The sequence below is a fragment of the Myotis davidii genome, unplaced genomic scaffold, assembly GCF_000327345.1.
Source record: "Myotis davidii unplaced genomic scaffold, ASM32734v1 scaffold41, whole genome shotgun sequence".
Lineage (NCBI taxonomy): Eukaryota > Metazoa > Chordata > Mammalia > Chiroptera > Vespertilionidae > Myotis > Myotis davidii.
The window spans coordinates 1,255,006-1,281,874 of record NW_006292344.1 but is presented as its reverse complement, the minus strand read 5'-3'; the positions used below and the strand labels follow the sequence as shown (position 1 = coordinate 1,281,874).

The window sequence follows — 26,869 nt, the reverse complement described above, 5'->3', positions numbered from 1 at the left end:
GATATAGAAGCAAATTAGCCCAATTACAAAGAAATAATATGTTGTTAAAGATCAAATACCTCCACACCTCCAAAAAAGGTCAAGGCAGTTTCATAGGGGAATTCTTTCACATTTTTTTAAGGAATAAATCATATAAATAATATTCAAACTATTCTCAACAAGAAAGCTTCCAAATTATTTGTAGGATTTAAGCAAAACACTAACACTAGAACCTGACAATGCATATACACACAACTTTCAAATAATCTCATTTATGATCATTGATGAAAAATTGTTAATAAATCACTGACTTCTAGATTCCAACAACACTAAACAAATAATGCACAAACTATGACCAAGTAGATATTATTTCAGCAACACTAGAATGATTTCATGTTTGAAAAATATATTTATATATTTCTCCAAATTCGTAGAACTAAAGAGAAAAATCTAAGATTTTTTTTTAAAAAAAGAAAGAAAAAGAAACAATGTATGATTATTTCTATAGTTTTCAGAAAGTTATTACATAAACATTTAACAGCCAGTCTCTATTCAAATAAAAATAAGAAAACACTCTCAGAATGGGGATTGATAGTTTTTAAAACAATGTATTTCTCAAACCAAAACCCAGAAAGCTTCCCATTAAAGTCAAGGAAAAGAGGACACTCACTCTATCACTGTTGCTTAATATTTACTCTTCTAGAGGTAATAAAAACTACAATTAAAAGAAAGTTGAAGGAGTTATAAAAACGAGAAAGAAAAAGGTAAAGTGCAGTTGCAGATGAAATGATTACTTAACTAAAAATTAATCTTAAAATGATACAAATAATGAGAGAATTCAGTAAAGTGGTAGGGTAGAAAATCAATAATCTGAAATCAATAAAACACACACACCCAATTAGTTAGATGTAATGTCAGGTGAATGGAATTCTCTCTCATCATGGGTATTTCTATCTCACTCTCCCTGTCTCTCTGAAATCAATAAAAATATATTTAAAGAGAGAGAGAGAGAGAGAGAGAGAGAGAGAGAGAGAGAGAGACCAGATGAAGTAACTAAAAGGAAAACTGGGGGGAAATTTTTTTTAATATTCACGAAGTAGAGAAGACATTTCTAAGTGTTACATAAAACCCCATAACCATAACACCAAAAGACTGAATTGACTATATAAATTATTTTTTTTAATCTGCAAGTTCAAAAGACAAATGCAAAAATAGGGGGTTATTGCATCTCTTATCATAGACTAAGGGTTACTTTTTTAAAAACTGCAATAAAACACTATAGAAAAATCCAACAATCCAATAGAAAAGAAGGCAAAGGGAAGTTCACAAAAAGGAAATACAAATGGGTATAGCTTATTTAAAATGATGTTCAAAGTCACTAATGACAACACAGATGAAAATTAAAATTATGATAGCAAGGTTCTGAAACAGAAATAATCATCTAGATATATGAGAAAAGCAGGATGCAAAATAATGTGTGCAGAATGCTACCCTTCAGGTAAATATTCAACATACACTGGAACATAAAGGAATATAATACATACACATTATTTATATCCAATTTCTTTCCAGAAGGGGTTATAAGGAACTGATATATCCTCTGGGTGGGAAAAGTTAAACGATGAGACATTGATGGGAGAAAGATTTAGTTTTCATTACACATCTCGTTGAAAATTTTAAATTTTGTACTATATTTTATGTGGATTATTCAAATTAATTTTTAATTTTCTTTAAAAAAAAAAAAAGGCTAGACAAAGCATCTGTGAGAATGTCAAATGCAGGGGAAGGGAGCCAGCTAGACGGCCCATGACTTTCCAACTCCTTAATTTATTATGGCTTATCAGATTGAGAATGACCAAGATACCCAGATTTGAGGCCTAATGCAGCTACCTATTAGCTTTAACTTTGGGGAAGTTCTTTATTCTTGCAATGTCTCAGTTTTCATAGCTGTGAAACAGAAAGATAAAATTTACTCCTCAACAGATTGTTGTAAAAATTCAATAACATAACATATATAAAGTGCCTAGTTCAAGGTCTAGCAAGGGATATACAGGGGTGGGCAAAAGTAGGTTTACACCTGTTTGCATGAAAACTAATGATTAATAAATAATAATACAAGAATAAACTCTGTTTCATGTACTCACAACTGTAAACCTACTTTTTCCCACCCCTCTATGTTCAGTAAATGTTAGCTCCCTCTAGTTATGACTCCTCCTAATAATAATTGCTGTTGCTAGTATTACTATTTATTGTTGTTGTTGTTTATTATGATGATGATGATGATGATGATGATGCTGTACTGCTTAACCACATACATTCAACCCAACACTTTTTCCCAACAGCTCTGGCTTCAACTTCCTGTAGCACTGCCACCACATCCTAAGTCCCCATGAAGCAAAAGTTGAATAAGCAATTACCAATTCTAAACACCAGTCAGGAGAATAACTGGAAAACATCTATTTCAACTCCCACATTTCACTGAAAAAATGAGCAGAAGGCAGCTATAGTTCAGTGGCTGCCCAAAGGGATGGAAACTCAAGTCAACTGCCTCCATTCCACAAACTTCGCCATATCTCATATGTTGGCAAAGCATGGGCCTCTTCCCCTGAACTTGACTGGCCTCGTACTTTAAAGGTCACCTGGCTTTACTTCCAGAGAGCACATCCCTCAATCAGGCATCCCTGGCCTCACCGCCCTGTGAACAAGAATAGTCCTGGTACACACAAATTCATTGCTTAGGGTTCTCACAAACAACAGATGACAAAATCACCCTTCATGCAGTATGACAAATTGACAACTCCTTCAATATTCCAAAGGGGGAGGAGGGTGTTAATGAAGACTCTATCCTGATAGAAACACGGATCCCTCTGTCTAGAACCTGAGACTTAAAAATGGGTGGCTAGAGACAATGCGACCTTTTAGAGCATTGGGCTTTGTTAGTGGTGATGGTGGGGTGAGGTTTCTGTGTGTTTGTTTTATTTTTCTTTATTTCTGTGTTCAGTCTTTGAGAAAGATTCTATTATGGCTGCTATCAATTCTCATTTAAAGAAATAAGGACAATGGTATTAATAATGAAACAAAAGTACTCCTGTTTTACTCTCTGTGGTCTGCAAGCAGTTTCACATTTCATTCAGATCAGAACTCCATGTCTTACTGATGTGAAAGTGTGTGGTTTTTGCGATAGCCAAGTTCTTCTAATATTCAACTTTCTGTTGTTTCTTACTTGCGACTTACAGTAAATGTATCCCAATCTTTCCCCTTTGTCAAAATCAGCCCATTTTCAAAGCAACCAGGCCACCTCCAACATGGCACTTTTCATGAATATCAGACAAACATGAGCCTATTTAGACCCAGTTCATTGTGTTAAACAGTCTGCCCAAACTATGAAACAGATTGCCCAAATTTTATCTTTGGACTCCACAGGATATAATTATTCTGGAGGAGCACAAGTCCTGCTTTTTCTTAACTCCTCTTCCTCCTGATGTCCTCTCAACCTTCATTTTTTACTATATTTGACCAGAGAAATCAGGGATGGTTAATCTATAACTGTCTCAAGAAAGAACATAATTTGTCACCATTCCCTTAATTAATAATAATCCTTACCTGGGATGATGATTAATTTAGAAAAGTCCCTTCATGGGTGCTTAACTATTCTATCAAACCTTGGAAATAAAGGGTTACAAAATTATTCTCCCCAACTATGTATTAGAAGAAACTTAGGCTCAGAAAGGGCAAGTGAATTGTCCAGGAACCCCAGCAATAAGTGGTAAGAACAGGTCCTCAACCCAAGTTTATCATTCTTGAAGAAGGGTGTTTTCCATTCTGCTCTGCCCGGAGCTTGTCTGGATCCTCTGCACATTGCAGGCTCTTAACTGTTTCTTGATGATGCATGATGATCCCATCAGCAAGGCTCCCCATCAGCTCATACTTGATGGGGTGTGTTTTGATTGTTCAATGCCTGGGCCCAGCAGTGGCTGAGCATTTTCACTATCACCAGGGTCCACTAACTGTCAGATGTGTCACAAGTAATTTATTACCTGTCATTGTTATAGTCCAAAAGTTCCAAATGATTTGTTATTTAGAGGAAAGCACTCCTTCAAGATTATCCCTATGATACCATCATTCACACCCCCATTTACTTTAAGTGGGAGAACAAGCAGCAGAGTTATGGGTTTCCAGTATTCCTTTTAACCTCAGCCTGCCTTCCCTCAGTCACAGCCCAGAGTGTGCTGTTTTATTAACATTATCCATCGTAAGAGTCTTTGATAAATTTAGGCTGAGAAATACTGCTATAGATGGAAGGGGCAGCATCACTTACAGAAGTTGGCTTTCCTAGAAAGAGAAGAGAATATCTGAATTCCCTGTAGGCTGGTTAAACCTCTACCATCAGTCCTGAATTGGTTCTATGGGCCTTTGTTTGGGTAACAAAACTCAGAATGCCTTGCATATACCCTGATCAATCTCACTAAAAAAGTATGCCCAAACAGAGATAACATGAGTGTGTCACCTATTACTCAATTTACACACACACACACACACACACACACCAGAGTCCAGAAAGGATCCAGTCTAGTACTGCAGATGGCCAAAAGTGTCCCACAGTCCATTTAGTACATGTCAAGACAATTTAGCCTAACATCTACGAGATAAACAGCAGTATTCTAAGTTTTAATGAAGTCAGCTTGACCATCACTGTTATCAGCTTATCTCATTGGACCAAAATATGCGTTATCTGTGTCCCAAACTACACTGTAAGTTCCCTGTAGTGAAGGATCAATTATTCATTCAAATAAATATTTACTGAGTAAATACATGTCAGACACTAATCTAGATGGTAGGAATACAGCAAGGAACCAAAAAGACTAAATTCCTACACTCATGGAGTATATAACCTGTGGTGAAGGCAGAAAATTCACAAAAAGGTAACCGAACAGAGTGAAAGAAAAAATAAAATAAAATAAAATGGGGTACAGGAGATAGGGAGAGAGGTTTTTATCTCTATTACTTCTACTCATTGATTTGGAGCTATTAAAAAGAAAAAAAACATGCCTAGCACCCAACCCAGATATTCTGATTTGTTTAGTTTGGAGCTTTACTTGGGCAACCGTATTTTTAAGGGTATTCCAGTGATTCTAACATAGCATCAGGGTTGAGAACCACAGATATGCTTGCTTTTGAAGGTGAACAGTCCTGGATTTGAAACCCACCTGTTACATATCTTCTGTGGGATCTCAGGAAACATACTTAATCTCTTTGAGCCTCAGTGACCTTTTCTGCAAAATGGGATAACAGCAGTAACACATACCTCTTTGGATTATTAAGAATTAAATGATATATGTAAAATCCATAGTAGAGTGCAGAGCTCATGGAAAGGACTTAGTAAGTGATGGCCATCACCTACCATTACTTTATCACTTTAAAATATGTATGCACAGGAGGTGCGAACTGGAGAGGTGCAGGTCAAATTGGCTTCTGTTTTCCATGTACAGTGTGGACTTTTTAAATATATATACATTTGTATTGATTTCAGAGAGGAAGGGAAAGGGACAGAGAGAGATAGAAATATCAATGATGGGAGAGAATCATTGATTGGCTGCCTCCTGCATGTCCCACACTGGGGGTAGAGCCCGCAAACTGGGTTGTGCCCAGACCAGGAATTGAACCTGTGACCTCCTGGTCCACAAGTTAATGCTCAACCACTGAACCACGCCAGCTGGGCTACAGTATGGACTTTTTAATTGTTCTGCTGTTGCTTTGAGCCAAAGTGGATATTACTGAGATCATAAGTTGAATTTTTCTTCTTCCCTGAAGAAATACCTCTTACAGCATTTTTAAAATATTTTAATGACCCAAGATTTACAAATTAAAGATTTCACATAAAAATCTGACAAAGAATTCCCATGTGGCAATAACTGATTAGCACCAGACAAGCTTCCCCTTCTTTCAGTGAGAGCTCTCTCAAGCTTTCCATGACCTGCACCACACCCTGCAGCTCTCTCCCCAAAACAGATGCAGAGACTGTGGCTGAAGACCAGTCCCATTTCATCAGTTCAACTGCACTGTTATCTTTCCCATAGTAAAGAGGAAAACAAAATTTTTCCTGTATCTAAGACTCAAAAGTGAAAAAAGAAAAGCTAGATAAATGGACTTTGTATTTTTTAAAAAAAGCAATAGAAGAATTTATTTGTTGAAGTCAAGGATATTTCTATGTATTAACTTTGCAAATGCAGTGTGTCTGTGTTCACACTTTTACATAACTCACATGGATGGCCCTGTGGATGGATGACGTATCATGTCCTGGGCATTGAAATAGGACCTTAGCAAATATTAGCTCCTTTTATCCCACAACTCTGTGAGGTACTTTCCATTATGACCATTCTCAAGGATGAGGAAACTGAACCTTGAAAAGGATAAGCAATGGTCTTGGGTCACATGAATAATAAATGGCAAAGTTAGGTATGGAACCAAAGCTGTCTGACATCAAAGTTGAAATTTGTTCCATCACACTATGCTCCCTCCACCCAGAGACCTAGTTAATTTAATTTAACTATTGAAGAGAACAACAGCTAGATGGGAAAATTCTTGGAAAGAATACCATTAGTTTAGAACAGTATAGGACAAGCCCTCAAATAACACAATTTCCTTCAATGCCATTTCCTTATAACCTTGATATGTTGTAGGAATTTAATTCTTGTTTATATCAATTAGCCTATAGTAAAATTGGTTTCATTATATGTTGTTTAGCTTAAAACTACAGTACTTATCGATGACAAGTAAGTGGGGACTTACTGTATATATCTCTCTCTGGCCAATGTACCTACTGACCATTACACAAATAATAAAGGACCCATCCCAATAACTTCTGGCAGCTGTGTCTTTCAGACTTTATGAAACCTGCTCCTCTTTTCCTTTCGTCCCATGTAAAGATAGCTCTACTCTTAAACCTATAGTCAAACAGGTTGCGCAAAGAAGAAAATATTACTGTGTACATGTGTGCATGTGTGTTGTGATGTGTTGAAAAAGATGAAAACCAATAACTGAAATGGAAGACCAAGACACATTCAGGCTCATCTCAAACATGTCTCTTTGCTAAAAGATCTCTCTTTCATCTTGTCAGAATTAACCTGCCTCTGGAGTCTAATACAGGTTATTTGCATCTATCTTAGATTTCTCCATCACATTCTGCTTATGTGTTGTGTGTCAACACCCCAACCAAAGTAGAATTCCCTGCAAGAACTATCTTGCGTTTGTTCTTATATGCCCACCCCAATGCTAAGCACAAAACAAGGCATAAAGTCAGAGGCAAAATAAGAGTAAATTAAGTGAATAAGAGAAGATAAGATTAACCATTTTCTAAACATGTTTCTTTAAGCAAATGCATATTTAGTATTAGTACTAACAGAGCTAGGCTTTGTGGGGGTACAGAGATTAATTTTTTAAAGCTTTGATTCAAGCTGCTCACCATCGACTGAAAGGAACAAATGCACACATAAAACCATAACACAGGAGAAATAAAAATTAAGCCTCCTAAGGGAAATAAAAAAAAAAGTTCTGGTAATGAGAAAAATGTGCCAGATATGAAATTTCTCAGGATTTTGCTATAATCTTTATTTTAAGTGGTCAGTTAAAATACATCTATCCAAATACATATGCAATTTCTTTGATAATTTACTGACATTTCTTTTTTGAAGTTGCTGACATTTAACAATCAGAAGAGCTGTTAAAGAAAGGTCTCAGTCATAATGGGAATGCAACTATTTTTTTTTATTTAAGGGAGTGTAAGAGAAAGCATCTTTGTCTTTCAGCAATTTGGAAAAAGCTTGACTTTTCTGACAATGTAACTATAAAGAAACCTGAGTCAAACGCATAAGAAAGCACAAAATGCTCAAGATATTTTAAGTCTGCAATTATTTGCTGAACACATGCTAACTGCCAGGAAATATGTTAAGCTCTCCAGGGAAACAGAGCTCAGTCTTTATTTGGGGTAACAGTGGGGAACTTGTTCAGAAGATATTAGGATATAATTTCATGATAAGCAGCATAGAAAAGGCATAGGAAAAGATTATGAGATTCAAGGAAAGAAATTATGTAAATTAGAAACTTTATTGATAAATGAGGCATGGCACTATGCAATGAAAACTAAAAACTAAATTGAGTACCTTGGCATTTGCAATATATTCCTAGTTCTGCCAATAATTTGGTGACAGAACTTAAGCAAGTCACTGCCTACAATTCAGATTTGTTTTCTGCATCCTTAAAGAGGAGACATATGGTTAAACGTCGACCTCTGAACCAGGAGGTCACGGTTTGATTCCAGGTCAGGGCACATGCCTAGGTTGCAGGCTTGATCTCCAGTGTGGGGTGTGCAGGAGGCAGCTGATCAATGATTCTCTCATTGATGTTTCTATTTCTCTATCCCTCTCCCTTCCTCTCTGAAATAATATATATATATATATTTTTTTTAAAATATTTTACACATGGCCTTACCAGTGGTCAGTCTATAAATCCACTACCTTCTGACTGGACTTGCAGCAAGAGAAAGCAAGTTTTCTACTGTGTCATTTCAATCCATTTGCCCTCTTAGATGTTTGTCAACTGAGAGATCCAAAAGCAATAAATCTAGTAGCTACACACAATGTGATATTTTCATCATAATTTACACAACTGACTAACATGCCATTTCATCACAAAGGCTAAAGTACTCCTACAGGGGACATAGAAAGGCAGGCTGATGAGTAGGGTGGATTTCCACCAGGGTTCCCTGCCCATTCTGTGTCATACAGAATATGGGGCATTTTTAGGACCAGCTGCCATAGCCAATACTGGTTCTGTTGGGTAAATACTTTATTTCTCATCAGAAATTACCCTAGTATATCTTTCCAGTGTCATCTCTCACTACTACTTCCTTTCAAATCTTTATTTTATAAACTAGTATTAGCCAAACTATCTTTCCTGAAACAGAACCTCCACAGAGGGTGCTGGGAATCTGTATTATTAACAGCAAGTGTTTTCAATAATCAGACAAGTCAGGGAAATCCTACTACAGAACAACTGAACTATGCATTATTCACCGGAAATGTCCTGCTTCTTGTCTCTTTTATGTGTGTCTTCTGACTGCATTATGTTTCTTCCATCTCTGGCTGATGACATTCACTTACCTATCTCTCAGTATCCAGTTAAAATGCCACCTGACTTCACTCTCAAACATATATTTCTTATCTTCTCTATAGGATTATGAGATCTCAAAGAGCACTGAAGGAGTCTGATTCATTAGTTCATTCATTCAACAAATATGTATGGAGTATCTACCCTATGCCAGGCAGTGCTGTAGGCATTGGTTACATAGCAATGAGCAAAACTAAGTTTACCGCTTTCATGAACATTCTAGTACAGGTGTTGGGAAATCGTGGCTCACAGATCAAATCTTGCTCACTGCATGTGTCTGTTAAAAAAAAGTTATTGAAACACAGACACAATCAATTGTTTACATATTGTGTATGACAGAGTTGAGTATTATACATATTGTCTCACAGAATGACAGCTGTAACAGAGACAACATGGACCACAAAGGCAAAATGTTTACCACTTGTCCCTTTCCAGAAGAGTTTGCCAACCCCTGTTCTTATATACTCTCCCCACATAACACAGTTCCTGGTAGACAATAGGCAGTTAATATATACTTAAAGCCCGGATGGTGTAGCTAAGTGGCTGAGCATCAGTCTATGAACTAGGAGGTCATGGTTCGATTCCTGGTCAGGGCACATACCCGGATTGTGGGCTCGATCCCCAGTGTGGGGACTGCAGGAGGAAGGAGGCAGCCCATCCATGATTCTCTTTCCTCATTGATGTTCTATCTCTCTCTCTCCCTCTCCCTTCCTCTCTGAAATCAATAAATATATATATTTTAAAAGAAAAATATATACATAAAGAATAAAATAAAGAGGGAAATTAAGAATAGAATCACATAAGGCAAGTCCCATGGCAGAACCTCATTTACCCAGTCTCCATCTTTGGCATCTAATTATGCCAAAACTAATTTCCACCCAGAATAACACATTATTAGCAATGCTACAGTTTACAACAATAAAAAGGGAGGTTGTGGCAAGCTTTCAAACCTATGGAAAAGTTAAGAACTAAATAAATTACTGTGTATTCAAAAGTCATTACTATTTCAGGCTCATTTGTGATCCTAACAGCTGGCCTGGCAAAACATATTACAATACCTGTCTTTTCTGGCTTTCAGAGCTTACAAACGTTTGGAGAGAATTGTTAAGTATTTCACTGGTTTGTTTACCTTCATAAGATGCATCTAGTAGAGAACTTTGTGTCATTTGGATCAAGCTGACTAATGAGACTCAGGTTAAGTCAAACACAAACACACAGCTGCACAGGAGGAAAACCTCATTCTGTCAAATACCAAAGTCCAGCTCATAGATTCAAAGTAATATCCATAGCCTAAGAACTGTCTTTTTTATCAAGGCCACGTGCAAACCCTCTCATCTTTCGAGAAAAGAACTGATAACTGCGCTCTTTGCAGGATCCTTTTCAGAATCTGAGTAACTATAAAATTCAAAGTGGAGAAGAGAGACCCAGTTGAGGTTCTACAAGCCCTGTGCACAGTGTCAGTACAGTTTACTGCAAAGAGTAACCATTTCAGAGTCAAACAAGTCCTGATTCCACAAGAGCTGTGCCACTCTTTAACCATGTAAACATGGCAAGCCACTTAGCTTCTCTGAGCCTCTGCCTCCTATCTGCAGAAAGTGAGTAATATAAGACACCTCGAAGAATCAGAATTCGTTCTCAGAATCAGAAGACAAGAGGTTTTCAGTAACAGTTAGTTTCATTCCTTCCATTTTATCCAAAAACAAGTGCAACACAGGTCCCCGCATCTCAAAAATACCTTCGTATGATATATCTGAATTCCCTGAAAATGTTACAGTATATTTTTAAGTCAATAAATTTAGAAAGTTTTCATTTGTACATCTTTGATTCTTCCTTAGCCCAAACTGAAGAAAATTATTTCCCTTCTCAATTTACTACTCAGAAGCTATATAATAGCTCTTGTTTATTCTATCTCCAGGTGGTTGATTTCTAAGAAAACATTGGTTGAAACAACAGTCCTCAAAATGCATTATATTCAGAACATCTAAAAGAGGCATCATAGAATGGAAAGTCAGGCTGGTTCTAAACATCCCTCTTGGTTTCAAAGTGAAACAAAAATGGTCAAGTTCCAGTCATTTTCACTTTCTCCTTCTTGTGCCCTTGGCCACTATGATTCCCTTTTTAAAATGCTATAAGGAAACTAATATGCTCCCATTAAAATAGTCTTCATTCACTTTACAGGTAGATTGGATAGGTGAATGGAAGGATATAGATGACAGATGAAGATTTAGATAGGTAAATGAGAAGGGTAAGAAAGAATAGCCAGAGGAAGATGACTAGAGAGATGGGTGGAAGGATAGATGGATAGAAGTATGAACAAATAGAGGTATAGGACCTAAGCAAATGTAGCTGACAAGATGCTAAGCAGACATGTAGAAATGCATAGAGAGGCAAAAACATAAATCCATGATGAAAAGATCAACCTCAGGACTGAAATACTAGCACAATTCCCTCTCCTAAATTACTGTTCCTTAAATCTCCATTTTTTAAAAATGCCCAAAGGTCTCTCTTCATCATTATGTCAACACATCCAAATATGTGGTAACTACAGTATTATGTATGTCCCCAGCAATGGAAAAGACCCTTTGGGCAAAACAAATTTACCACATCCTCCTAAAAAGAGAAAATTAAAAGCTTTCCAGAAGGCAGAAGGCAACTTATCTAATGCAGTACAGTCATGAGACTACCCATACTATTTTTCAATGTTTCTCTAATTAGTGTTATGTTAATTAAGAGAACTTGACCCAATGTATTTTTTACAGTCAGAATTTTCTCTAAATTAACAATTCTATAGGACTAACTTTACCTTAGAACTGAGAACTTAACTAAAAGTGCTACATTCCAGTTTAATACATATTAATTCAAATGAAATAAAATGTCAAATTCCTCTACTACAAAAACAATGTCAAGTGCCCCTGTTTTGTGTGAAAGCAAGATCCCTTCTCTGTAAACAGCACTTAATAATGAAAGCAATGGTCAAATATATCACAATGCACCCAAATACATCACATAATGCAACATTATGCAGTGATTAAAATGTATAATTTTTTTAAATATATTTTATTGATTTTTTACAGAGAGGAAGGAAGAGAGATAGAGAGTTAGAAACATCGATGAGAGAAACATCGATCAGCTGCCTCCTGCACATCTCCCACTGGGGATGTGCCCGCAACCCAAGTACATGCTCTTGACCGGAATCGAACCTGGAACCCTTCAGTCCACAGGCCGACGCTCTATCCACTGAGCCAAACCGGTTTTGGCTAAAATGTATAATTTTAAATAATGTTTAATAAAATGGAAAATAATTACAATATAATACTATGTAAAAAAAATGTAAAACTAAATTTGTATAAGGACCACACAGTCCCTTTCTAAAAAAGAATAAAGTGGTTATATGTGTAAAATTGCAACAGTGGTTATCTCTGGATGATGGATTATGGGTGTTTTAATTTGCCTCTTCGTTGTTTGGGGTTTTTTTGTTTGCTTGTTTGATGGTTTTTGCATTTTAACTCTCTAAAATAGATGTACATAACTTTTATAATTGAAAAACAAAGTTTTATTTTAGGAAAAAGACTAGGACGTGTGTTAAGACACTAAATATGAAGGGTTTTTGTTTTGTTTTTCCATGTAAGGGATATTTTCATATGCAGTAACTCATCTGATTCATTCAACAACTCAGAGAGATGGGTTCGAGGATCCCCACCGACAGCCAAGCAGTCAAGATCCTACAGCAAAATAGGATACAGAGGCCCTGACTCAAGGTTCCCTGGTACCCTAGTGCCTTCCCTACATGTCCATTCATTCATCTCAGGAAAAATATTTTGTTTTTTTAGATGTATGTGTGTGTGTATATGTGTGTGTGTGTGTGTGTGTGTGTGTGTTTCCCTAAAGGGGTTCAAAAACTCTTTTGCTTCCTTTCTACCTCAAAGTACCAACAACACACATTTTCAGAAAAAAAAAAAAAAAGCGTGCACATATAAGCCTACCTGGGCCCCTTGACACCTCGCCCACAGTGGGAGGGGAAGACTCTGTTCAAGAATAACATTTCCTATGGTTGCTATTTCCATAAAAGTATAAAGCCAATTATCCTACGGGACCAGTTGAACCTATTAAGGGGATGTCCAGGCACAACTTAAAAAAAGACACAGTCTGATCTAGATAAGGAAATCAGAGATTAAGATTCGAAAGCTGCTTAAGCTGGCAGAATTTGGAGGGAGGTTTAGAGTCAGCATAGATTAAGCACCACAGCTCAAAGGCAGCTGGTCTTGGGATGAGTCACCAGTGCTGCCCGGTCGGTGCCTCCCTCCCCAGCCATCAGACAGGTTTTTCCATCAGACTTTACTGATGACATGCTCCCCAGTAAGGTGGTAAGATCAATTCTTCTGCAGTTTTAAAATAGGAAAGATATGACTGAGAAGTCATAACACTGATTCCACAGAGTACACTCAAAAAGCCCAGGGAGAGTTGCAATGACGGTAGAAGGAACTCACCTCCATTTCACCTCCTCCAGTGAGCAAACTGTCGCAGTCTGTATGTTCTAACTTTTTACAAAAGAGTGAACTGCCTGACAACATGTGGTTCATTACCAAAGGTATAAGACATGGTCATTATGTAGGGAATATATACAGGAAAAGTGTGGACCTGCTTAGGGTCTGGGGGCAAGAAGAGAAGTTGGGTCTTTGTGGAAAGGTTGGAACCTACTGAATAAGATAGAACCTGATAACAGACCTAAACTTTAGTGGGGCTGAGTTAAGCACCCCTGCCCTTACTCCCTCTCATGTGGAAACTTCAAGAACAGAACCTACAGCATGCATGTGTAGGAACAACAAAAGTATTGCTGGGCAAAATAAACACTCATTATAGGAATGAGCCTGGGGCATTAAAAAAAAAGCATATGGTAAGGACACTGAGCCTTTGTTCCCTCATAGCATCATCCAGCTTCCTCTCCAACTGAGACCACACCCTTCTGAGATCTACTCACTCTCTTTTCATACCCTGGGTGTGTCTTTTTCATCCAGGAATCAACGGATTAAATGTCTTTTTTGAAAAGTCTTTAAGTACCACAAACGATAAGTAAACGGATACCAGTAGATTTTTAAGCAGGGGCGTCCATGATAATTACCTGCAAAGGTTTTCAAGATGCAAAAGCCCAGGCCCACAACCAAAGATTTAGGGATGCAGACTGAAATCTGAATTCTGGTGCAACAATTGCTGTTTGAAGCCATCATCAAAAGAATCAAAGAAAAGCAAAGCAATGAAGTATCTGGGCTAGTGCTTCCAGGAGGATCAAGAGGGCAGTAAGTAACCTGTGTTCATGGTAGACAACAGGAACAGAAGACCAGAGAACGACCAGGGTAACAGATAGGTGTCTCCAAGACAACAAGAAAAGAGCAGTGTGATTGGTCAAAGGTTTCCAGAAAAGAAAAACTACTTAGAGGCCCTGGAGTGTGGTAAACAGAGAAATTCTGGCAGGATTTGGGTTTACAGAGATGGGCTTGCACAATTATTCACCTTAAGAAAGATAATTAATCAATCTATACAATATACTCAGCTTATTATCTTGAAAAGATGACACTAAGTGAAAGTAGATGAGGATGCCCTCTGCATATTGTTGAAAGAACAATAGGCTCTGGAGAAACCCTGAATTGGAAGGAATTTGTGAAAGGCCCCAAATAAAAGATGTATGGTGCCTCACGGCTACTACAGTTCTATTTCAAATCTTTCAGCCAAAACAAGGAATTGCAAATCCCTGATTCCTTTGAATGTCAAAATTAAGTCCAATTCAGTTATTGTGTGAAAACCCATAAGCAAATCTTACTTCAATATGAAATCCCCAATATAAAATGAAGGATTAAGGTGGCTAATCAAAGTATCTTTGGATAATGATCTTTAAGTTTGCTACTGTTTCTTCTTCTATAAAATGGGAATAACAGACTTTCCTCAGCCATATCTAATAATAAATAATATTCTTGGAAGTTGTTAAGTAATGAAATACCTAGATCTAATTGCTAAATGAACTACTGACTAACATTTTTTTAAAATATATTTCTTTATTGATTTCAGAGAGGAAGGAGAGGGAGGGAGAGAGAGAAACATCAATGATGAGAGAGAATCATTGATCAGCTGCCTCCTGCACGCCCCCTACTGGGGATCGAGCCTACAACCCTGGCATGTGCCCTTGGCCAGAATCGAACCAGGACCCTTCAGTCCATAGGCCAACACTGTATCCATTGAGCCAAACAGGCTAGGGCCTAACTAACATTTTTAAAATCTAACATATATTCCTTTGTTTTCTGTAAGCAGCATATAGCTCCTAACTACATCATTAGTCTATTCCAGTGGTCAGCAAACTGCGGCTCGCGAGCCACATTTGGCTCCTTGGCCCCTTGAGTGTGGCCACGAAGTTTCAATCGCACTGTACGTGCGCACCCGCATGTGGTATTTTGTGGAAGATACAAAGTGGCCGCAGTTTGCCGACCACTAGTCTATTCAATTCCTGATTTGCAAGAATTCCTTCTGGTTTATCCAAAATTCAAAAGATGAAATTTATTCAACTGGACTCTCCCACCTCTGCTATCACTATGGAACTCATGCCTTTACACCACGGATTTCTTTATCCTGTTGCATTCTCTAAACAGAAGTCTGGGAGAGAAGCAGAGTCTGAAATTCACGTGCGATGTCCGAACCCCTCAGTGTTCAACTGTGAAATGGAGACTGATTCTTGCACCAGAGTCCTTAACAGGCCCTGTTTACTCCAGTTGGAATTATTTAGTGTGTCCCTCAATTGGTATTTCCTAAGTGGATTAGTCAGCCTGAATGAACTACATCCTTCCCTGCTCATCAAACTGTCCCTCACTTCCACAATATGGCCCTGTTCTACCTTCCAGCCTCCTATTTTTTTCCCTAAAGGGACCCTATTGGGATCTGAGTGAGAAATGGGGGCAAGGCTCCTCATAGTGGCAGACATTTCCTTTCTACCTTGCTTTCTGCCTTTTCATCTTGCTCTCCCTCCACCTGTCTCATCCACAGAGGAGGAGGAGGTGAGTTACCCAATTATTGAATTTGGAGAAGGAACTAGGCCTGTGCAACACAGCCCCTTCCTTGCAGCCTTGGGAGTTACTAAGGCTGAATGGATATATGCCCTGCTGCTCACTGTAAGGAGTTTTACAGGCACAGTCTCCTATGAGGAAGTTGTCACAAGTAGAGTAAATGACTATTCAGGAATGCTGTGTTAGCAAGCCCACTGAGCTAACAGATTTAAAGTCCACTCCCACTCCCGGGAGCAGGCTGGAAGAGGTTAATGGAGGACCTATGTAATACTTTCAAAAACAATAATACTTTCAACTTAAAAATAAGTAAGTAAATAAACAAACACATACATGAATAAAATAAAGTCCATTCTATCACCTACCTTTACCTCCACCTGCCTGGCTGCAGTGTTACTTTCAACTGATTTCTAGATGGGTACCATGGAATGGGAGGCAGAACAGCAAACAGAGCTAAGACTGCAGTCTGGGAGCCAAGGCAGAGGCTAAGTTCAGTCTCAATTAGCCCCTCAAACCCAGACATTGTCTATTCTAACCACACTAAAAGTACCTACCTTGTGCATGGGTATGTGTGGGCCTTTGCCTTCACCCTCAAGCTACTTTCCCAAACCCTTAGCTCATTCCCCCTACCCTGACTTCCCTAGCCAAGATCATCCAGCCTTCCCAGATGCTTCCAACACAGTGATCTCTACATTCCCTGGATCCTCACAGCTCATTCTCTCTTCCAAGATTTTGGTCCTTATCATTCTGTAATTACAGACATTTTTTTAAGTATAAGACAAATATCTAGGAGAGTCTAAGTTCCTTTGTTGTCAAGGACTGAGCCCCATTGATCCCCATACTCTCCTCCCAGCCCTCCTCCATGGGCACAAGTTAACTAACATTGACTGGGAATGTCTACGCTTCAGGCAAGAAACTATCTTGTTTAATCCTTCCTAGGAAGAAGGTACAGTTATCACCCTCTGAAAGGAATACGGTCTGTCTTCAGAAAGGCTCTCCATTCCAAGATCTTGTTGTCTCTGGTGTGACAATGGGGATGCTTGTGGACTTGAGGCAAAGAGCAGATGAGGATGGAAAGTGAGACTCAGGAGAGTTAAGTTTAGTTCAAAACAGAGGGTTCCACCTTCACTGCCTTGACCTTCACTTACACTGCCCCTGGGTTTAAGGAGAAAAAGAATTCTCACTTAAAAAAAAAAAAAAAAGGAAGATGAAGAAAATAAAAGTCCACATGGGCACTGCTCCATGAAAGGCCTAATTACTCAATATGAACAAGTCTCCCCATTCCCAATCCTTGCTCTGAAAACAAGGATCTGGATAACTGTGGTTTTGTCAGCAGATGAATAATAAGCCCCAAGGATTGCTAGAATTACAAGGCCCAGACCAGATCCACTCAAATATAGCTGGAAGCTTTCTAGTAACTCTAACCGTGCATGGGGAATGAGCTGCTCAGAGAAGTGAGTCACTTACTGGAATCCGTGCTGCCTGCATTACTCAGCTGATATTAATACACCCACTTGTTCATTAAAGTTTAATTGGAGTTCATGTGAATTGGTTTCACCGGATACTTAATCAAAGAGAAATGTTTGTGTAGGAACTGTTCACATAAGAAGCTCAAAAGCACGACATTCCTTCAGCCTCTACACACTTCCACACAAGTTAGTCAAAGAGGGTGGGACAATGATCATGAAGGAGGAGGGGGAAAGCTATCCAGAAAAACACAAAACAGGAGAAAATGAAAAATCCTGTGTATAGCACTAGCCCCAGTTCGCTAATTCATCAGCTATAGCCTAAAATCAGCCAGGACTCCAAGGCCAACTCCTAAATAGGAACTTGTTCCTCTCTGGGGTTCGCTAGCAAAGCTGCAGGCCTCCTTTTGCCCTGGGCACCTGTCTTCCAGACGTACATCTTTATTTTTAAAATGGGTGGATAAAGAAATTAACCATCATTCAACATAATCACACATTCCTTTTGTATTGACAAGCAAACCAGGAACACAACTCTAAGCGCCTATTTACTCAATCAGGGCTGTCAGTACCCTGTTATTTCTTATTGAGTATCTCACTGATCAACATTTCTGGAAGTACAAATTTTAAAGTTCTTGAAAATAATTGTGCATGAAGTTGGGAGGAAATAGATGTCAAGTTTGGTAGCTCTGGTTGTGTTATCAGGTTTTCCTTAGGCCTGGTCATCATTATTAAGTACACATGACTTCTTGGCCCAAAACAAGCCAAATGAATTATGTTATAAACTATTTGACCCCTCAGAGCTTATAGACTGAAATGCACTCACTTTTAACTAACTTTATTAAGATAAAACCATCCAACATACAATTCACTCATATAAAGTCTAAAATTTAGTCATAGTATATTCACAGAGTTGTGCAAATATTGCCACAATCTAATGTACTAGTAAGAACTTTTCATCATACCCAGAAGAAACCCATACCCTTTAGCAGTCAGTCCCTATCCCCCACCCCAGCCCTACCAGCAACCGAAAATCCACTTTCTGTCTCTATAGACGTATGAATTTGCCTACTGTGGACATTTCATATAAATGGAATCATATAAGATATTGTCTTTTGTGACAGGCTTCTTTCACTTACATAATATGTTCAAGATTCATTCATATGGTAGCATATATCAGTACTTTTATTCCTTTTCATTGCTGAATAATATTCTTTGTGGGGGTGTCACATTTTCCTTATCCACTCAGCAATCTGCCTTTTAAAAATATATAGACTCCCATCTACCAAAGAATAGCAAAGCACTTTGCATTCAGCTCCATAGATAATTTGCTTATACCCTCAATGGTCCATTCATGACTATCCCATTACAATTGTGAAGAAAGTGGGGCAATGATAGGGAATTTTCAAATGTGAGAGGAGGGAGCAGAGCCTGTTTGAAGCTATTCTAAAGTCAAATCCCATCAGGATGATCCATGCATGCCTTGTTTCACAGTATATGCAGTGCTCTCCCTGACATGATATAGCTGAACTGTGGCTGCCCAAGGAAGGAGCTGTGGTGTCTCATCTCTGACTTTCCAAGGTGCCAAGCGTGCTGGGAATGCACTGAAGAAGCAACCCTTGCAGCCATCTCTCTCTCTCAAGGAAAACCATCTCTTTCTGCTTCTTAAGAAATGATCCACTACTTAGTTAAAAGCACCTACTATATACCAGGCACCATCATGGTGATTAATAAGATAGGATGCCTGCCCTACAGGAGTTCAAATGTAGCAGAAGACACCAAAACAACAAACACAAGACACACCAATGCCAGAAGAAAAAGAATTAAGCATGTGACAGAAACTCAGAGAAGGGACTCTTCAGCCATGCTAGTGATTTCATTCTGGCCTTGTTTGTAGGGTGAATGCTAATTATTACATGAGAAACATAGAGGGAACATGGACATAGCTATCTGTGTCCTAAAAAGGTCCAAGCTGATCTGTATCTGGGGCATAAATCAGGGCCAATTTCAGCACCCACATCAATAATATCACCAGATGATGTAGATCGAAAAAGAAACCAACAAAGGTGGAAAGTCAAGGGGGTCATCTGTCCAAACCGAAACACTTTCTGCCTCCTTCTAAAGCAGCCTGTTCAAGACACTGTCAGCAAACTGGTGATTCACTCAAAAGGAGTCATCTAAGAAACCATGTGGTGCGAATAAAAGAAATAGACCTCCAAAACACATGTGACCTAACCCACATGCCAGTACATTAAGCTAATAATACATCAGTGGACTTATTTGGTGCCATGTGACTAAGGGGCTCCAAGACATTTGCCAGAAAGAACTCAGTCCTTCCCACCTCCAGCAAGCACAGTGTTGACTCTCAGTCATAAGAAGCTCAAAAGCATCTTCCATTCCTCTGTTCTGTATTCTGAGGACACACCCGAGCTTCCAGATTAGGACACCTTGCAAGAACTAGAGGTCCAACTCATGCTTCTGGTTGTTGGAGTATAAGGCCATAACACTCCCCCCCACCCCCCTTGGATCCAACTCATGGAACAGATTATTCGTTTTTCATGCAAACCAATTGACACACTTAATGAGAACTTCTTTCACTTAAGATCTCTACCAGCATGAAACCGTCTGTAATATACTCATCTAGCCTGCACATCAGTACAAGTGTTCCTCTTCAGATTTCTACAGCAAGTTCGCACATCCTGTTTCCTAATGACCTCATGCAAAAAAAGGAATTTTGTGTTCACCTTTCTTATTCATTAAAGCAAGTTTCAGGAAATACTTTGACATTTAATGTTGAAAAACACAATCTGGGTTAACAGAAAGCCCTAGAAATTCATTGCTGTTTATCCTGGGGGAGCAGAGGGGAAGGAACAAATTTGTATCAAATTATAGTTAACTTTTTAACCTATGGAAAGTAAAGGTAAGTGTCTTTGAGATTTATTACAACTTTATGTAACCTGGGTAGTGCTTGGTAAGAATGAGCTCATTTCACTCAAATCAGGTGGCAAAGCAGAAAGCACCCCAGAGTTAAAGGTTCAGGGTCTGCAACCACCACTGCTTTAAGAAACTCACTCTATCTCTCTGAACCTCAGTTACATAGTCTCTAAAAGGGAAATAATAAGCTCTGCCTTGACTACCTCATAGGGAGAGCATAAGATGCACATTAAAAAAAAAAAAAGTGTATTTAAGTGCTTTGAAAACCACCAAGCCCCATGTACAATGTAAGGTATTATCGTAATGTCTTTTCCTATAAAGACATGTTTAAATGACATGAACAAACACTTTACCTTTCTGTTTCTATTTTGAATAAGCCAAAGAAACACCCCCAAAATCAACACTACCAATTCCAGGAAGCTACACACACACACACACACACACACACACACACACACACACACACACACCACGCCTTGTAAAGATAATTGTTGTTTAGGACAATAAGCCCAAGATCTTGAAAAAATATTCCAGCTTATCCTCAGGAGCACAAATTTAAAATTAAATGTCTCTGAGTGCATTCTTCTTTGTTGAAAGTGTGTGAAATATATGTTAAGTGTATCACCTTTCACATAATGGTATGCCAAGTGCCCACCGCCCCCTCCTTCTGATGCAGGGGAAACAGTCTCAGGCAGAGATGGCCCCAGTGTACCAAAGCCTTCTAGAGAGAAGGAAAATGGGAGACAGGTCTGGGGAAAGGACCCAGGCACATGCAGACTGAGGAGACAAAACGAGGATGGTACAAAAAAATTACAGCCTACAGGCCAACCTTGACCAGCAAACTCACCCTCAGTAGCCACCTGGCACCTCTCTATGAACAAGCTCATCAAGGATGTGGATGCCTTCCCCTCCCCAAACACACCCCATCCTCTGCAGTTAACTCTCTCACTATCCCCTGCAGATGAGTAAGAGTCAAGGATGGAGAAGCCAGGAACGTTTCCAAGGTCATCAGTGGCTGTGCAAATGCAACTTTCATGTGCAAGGCTAAACTGGTTCGCTGTCCTTGAATGAACAGGCCAGTGTCCTAAAACAATCCTGCCTGTTCACTTTCTATCTGCTCCCCTTCCTCACTGTAGTACACAGAACAATGAGAGCTAACACACTGCTGTCGGGCACTGTTACTAGTAAACGTGCTGTACATATACTTTTAACATAACTTATCTTTTCACAAATTTTATTACCCTTACAATTACCCTATGAGGGAAGTCTATTTTATTGATGAGGAAATTGAGGCAGGAAAAGTGAAGTTTGCCCAAAGTCTGGCTTCCATGGCTGTTCCTAACCACTACCCAAAACTGCCTGTTCACGGGTTACTTCTGACACTGGCCGAACACCCACCGTGAACCAGGCACTTTTGGAGAGTCTCACATACATTTTCTGATTTATTCTCACAATGACAACGAGAGACAGATTTTAATATCCCTAATTCAAAGGAAGGCCCTGAGATTATGAGATCATTTAACTGAGGTTTTTATAAACATAAGAAACGTGAGGATTTGGGCCCCTATCGAATTTTAAGTTTATTGCTCTTTATAAACATCCACCAGCTCTTTATCAAGAAATTACACAGTCCTCTACCTGGCCAGTGTCGCTCAGTTGGTTGAACACCATCCCTTGTACTGGGAGGTCACTGGTTACATTCTCAGTCAGGGCACATGCCTGGGTTGCAGACTCGATCCCGAGTAAGAGCTTGCAGGAGGCAGTCAATCAATGTTTTTATCTCTCTCTCCCTCTCCCTTCCTCTCTATGAAATCAATAAAAACATATTGATCTACTCATCATTAGCATTGTCCACCTACCCATCTATTTATTCATTCATTTTTTGCCAAGTGGTGCAGTAGGAAGAACAGGAGACAGGAAGACCAGAGCAGTTCCATCCCTTCCTAGCTGTACGACTTAGGCAAGTTACCCTCTCTGTATGCTTGTTTCCTCAGATAACCAATGAGAACAAGGATCATAGTACCTGCTACAATCTCATAGTATTCCTATAAAAATTATGTGAGAGGAAACATGTGAAATACTGTCAATGACTGGCACATAATAAGTGCTCAATAAAAATTAATTCCATGAATAAGTAAGAGAAACATTGAGATTAAATGGCACAATCTAAGAAAAATTACTACTAGCATTTCTGTCAGATAAAAGCTGCTCAAAGACAAAAATTATGTTCATTTATTGTCAATATCCTCTCTAATAGTCTGAACACGCCTTGAGTCAGAGCCCTGTTTGATCTAGTTTGTAAACCCTACAGTGGCCAGCACACCACCTTACATATTAGAGAAGCTCAGAGGCAATGAGCATTTACCAAGGGAAGAAAATCTAAGGTGCTAAGATAACTTTCCTGAAAGCTTAGAAGCTTCAGTTGTATGTTCTCGTCCCAAATTTTACCTTTAATTTGGAAATTACCACCCATAATTACACACTAAAAAGCTTTAATTTAATGTTCTTATTTATTTCTAATACATTTCTCAAGAAATAAAGAAAGAGATTTACCAATCTCCTTCCACACTTTTAAATCTTATCTCTGTCTTATCTAAAGATTGCCACATTACTCATGAGACCATGTATTTTGCACTAGGCCCTTCACAGATGGTAATCACAAGTGCTTTTCTGAGTCAGGAGAGAGAGAAAGAGAGAGAGTGAGAGATTGTAAGCGCAAGAAATGGAAGACATTTGATATTAAGAAAAAAATTATATTGCAGAATTACTTCAATGAGGACATCAAAAGAAAACCAGCTGCAAGAGTTCATCATTAAATTTGAGGGGGGAAATGCTTGTCTGTGTGTACAGTGTGTGTGCACACATGTGCATGTGCACACCCATACATGAGAAAGAGCTAGGATGAAAACCAACACAGGGCAGGAGTAAGTACCCACACCAGGATTTGGGGGTGACTGTGTGAAGGGTTGCAATGTAGCCACAGGCCTGTGGGCTGGAAGAGCAGATCTCACAGCTGGGCTCTGCCTCATCCTGAAAAAGTCATTTCAACTCAGTCTGCTGTTCCCAGAATGGAGCTCTCACTGGACCGGTGTGAGACTTGAGCAACAAAGAGATGTGAAAGTGTTTTGGAAACATCTGTACAAATATAAATGGGCATTACTACCGGTTTATTCCAATGCAGTGCAGAGGGACTTTTGTCTGAGCAACATGCCTCACGAGTGAAACCTATTCCAATCATAGGCTGCTTTCGACAAAGGAAGAAGGGATGCGGACAATTTTGCAGAGAGGCAGTGATTTTTAATTTCTCTATTATTTTCAAAACAAAAAAAGCAAAAATTTCCCCCCACCTTTTGTTTTTCAAAATAAAAATAAATTATAACCCTAACATGCTAATAAATACAGGATAGAACTGTCCTTAAGTAAAAGCTTTTGACAACAAATTGCCTGCACTAACTGCTATTTTACTGCTGATTTTTTTTATTGTTGCTTAAGCACAGCAATTATGCTAATAAGCCTAGGAGGATGGTACACCCAGTATTGAATCTGACAGATAAAATACTCAATAAAATGCTAATCTCACCTGAAAATTGGAATCAGACAGCCTTATTAGAATTTATGGATATGGCATCTAAAACACATGTGTTTTTTTTTAAGATGAATATATATGAAATCAATGTTGTCTCCTAATACAACCTGCCATTTCTAGGCCTCTATGTGCTTCAAATTCAAGGTGACAATTGCTCATTGCCCTTGAGTTGTTTCCTGACACAAAAACAGAAGCTCATTGGTCACCTCTGCCACATAAAGAATCGGGCAATAAAGTGTTTTCCTTCCTTCATTCACCTCCCTCCCTCTCTGCCCAACCCTCCCAATCTCCCCAGAAAGGGAAGGTAAGAGCTGTCTGTCTGAACAGAAAGGGAAGGCAGGTTTGACAGCAACAAGAACCATTTGTCAAGCCATCTGGCTTCTCTCTTCACCTGACAGGAGGAAAAAGGAATGTGTCAGAAAGAACAGGGAATTGAGGATCCAAAGAGCTGGCTTCTCATCTCGATTTTCGCCCTTTCCTCAATGTGCATAAGCATGTGTGCATGAGCATGGATTAGCAATAGGACGTACCCAAGGCCAAAGAGCTAGAAAACATCTTTCATTTGCTATCCTGCAAAGAACTGCAGCTTCCTAAGTAAGGACCTTCTAGACCCCAATGATCAAGTCTCCTTGAGAAGCAAGTCTCCACGTGTTACATTAAAAAAGGGGGCCCAAGCCGCAGTGTCTGAAGAATCAAATGTGATAAGCCAAGGCAGATATGTCAGGTAGGAACCTAAGATTCTGGAAAATGAGCTTCATTTACCTGGCCCCTCCTTCCTGTGTATCCCCAATAGATCTCTGAAATGGTCCAGGCTTCAGTACAAAGACACCAAATAAGAAAAGACTGGACTGTTCACCACTGCCCTGAGGAATTTGACTGGTTTCCTTTTTTTTTGCATCAATACATTTACTCTGGGAGGGAGCAGAAAAAGAGAAATCAGCTGCCTGCTTTAAGTAGCAGGAACTAAGGATATCTGAATACTGCAATATCATTTACCAAAAAAAAAAAAAAAAAAAAAAAAAAAAAAAATCTCTCTTCTGATCTCCAGATCAACCCCATGAAGTAGAAAAGAAAAAATCCTACTCCTTAGAACAGCGGTTCTCAACCTGTGGGTCACGACCCCTTTGGCAGTCGAACAACCCTTTCACAAGGGTCGCCTAAGACCATCCTGCATATCAGATAGTTACATTACGATTCATAACAGTAGCAACATTACAGTTATGAAGTAGCAACAAAAATAATTTTATGGTTGGGTCACAATATGAGGAATTGTATTTAAAGGGCCAGAAGGTTGAGAACCACTGCTCTAGAAGTTGCCATAAGCACAGCAACTGAGGATCAGAGAGGACTTTCTCTTCTGTCCAGAGGACACAGTTTCTGGGGTCGAGAGTTTTGCCCTCTGACTCATTCCAGCCACTGCCAAGCACCACAGATCCTCTGGGTCACGGGCCTGTTGACTCACCCAAAACCCAAATACCCAAGTATCTAGTCACTGCTGGACACAAGGGGCCGTGAACAGGAATCTCAACACCAGCAGCAGCCGCCACACCAAAGACTTTTCCAACCCCTCCAAGGCTTCAAAGAGCGACACCCTTCCAGAAGTTTCTATCTCCCCCTGGGTAGGTCTCAGTCATGGACAAATCAGGCTTGCACTGAATGGTGATATTTGACAGAACTGGACATGATCCCAGAACTCTAATTCACTCTGGAGCCTTGGAAAGTCACTCTCCTCTACAAACCCGTTTCTTCCCCTGTCTCAGTTCATCTTTTCAAGACCAAAGATGTCCTTTGGAGATCAAAAGAAGGGAAAAGAAAGCCAAAAGGAGCTCCCAAAATGCAAAGAGTTCAACAGAACTTACAAAAAGGCTTCACGTCCCTTTCTTCCAGCTGATCCTCATAACGCAGGCAAAGCTAAGCTGATTAGTACCCCCATTTTGCAGATGAAGAAATGGCAGCTTGTAAATTCAGAAATTCTCCCAAAATAATAAAGGAGCTACAAGATCTTTATCCCATAGCTGGGGCGGGGGGGGGGGGGAGTTTTTTTTTGGGGGGGGGGGGGGGGGGGGGGGTAAGGAATGCTGGGAATGGTGGTTAGCACAGGGCAGGGTAGAACCAAGCAATCAGTAGATTCCACAGTCATTTAACCAAATATTCCAAGACCACACCCCATAAAAGCAGGTGCTAGTCTTTCCATTATATAGCGATCGCACCACCCACAGGTGCTAACTGATTCACCACCTCCTTCTACTGCTTCACACACATAGAAAATACTGAGTCTGGGCTCTGTTTTATCGTTATTGTGCTATGACCAACACTGTGATTTGCAAAACACTACCAAAAGAAGTTTACCAAATGAGAATCATGATCCCCCAATTGTTAGGAGAATAAGTGGAGGCACAAAGGAGTAGATTCTCTTGCCCAATTCTCATAGGTGTCTAATGGCAGGGCCCCTAACCCTGAAGGCCCTGTTCTTTCCTCTTGACTGGGCCACCTCTGAATTACCAGTGCCACTGTTTCTACAGTAAATAACCAGAGAAGAAAGTCAGCTCTGAACTGAGACATCTCCCAACAGAGTAACGATTCGAGTCATACTTCGAGGAATAATTTCTGGGAAAGCAGAGGAGGTGATGCTATCAAACAGTGAAACTTAAAACTCCTACTCATTACCTGCCTAGGAGGGAGCAGGAAATGGCGAAGGT

At 39.3% G+C, this 26,869-nt stretch overlaps 1 protein-coding gene across 6 annotated transcripts in view; it reads right to left on the bottom strand.

Annotated features, from left to right (window-relative positions):
• The window catches only part of LPP (LIM domain containing preferred translocation partner in lipoma), a 653,115-nt gene that overhangs the window by 499,363 nt on the left and 126,883 nt on the right, over positions 1-26,869 (bottom strand). Inside the window, exon 1 of one of the 6 annotated variants that reach the window (XM_015565378.1) lies at positions 5,187-5,235. The exons of the other annotated variants lie outside the window; for them this stretch is intronic. The gene's annotated coding sequence lies outside the window, so the exon portion shown is untranslated. Of the gene's footprint in view, positions 1-5,186; positions 5,236-26,869 lie in introns of those variants that run through there. 6 annotated transcript variants of the gene reach the window in all.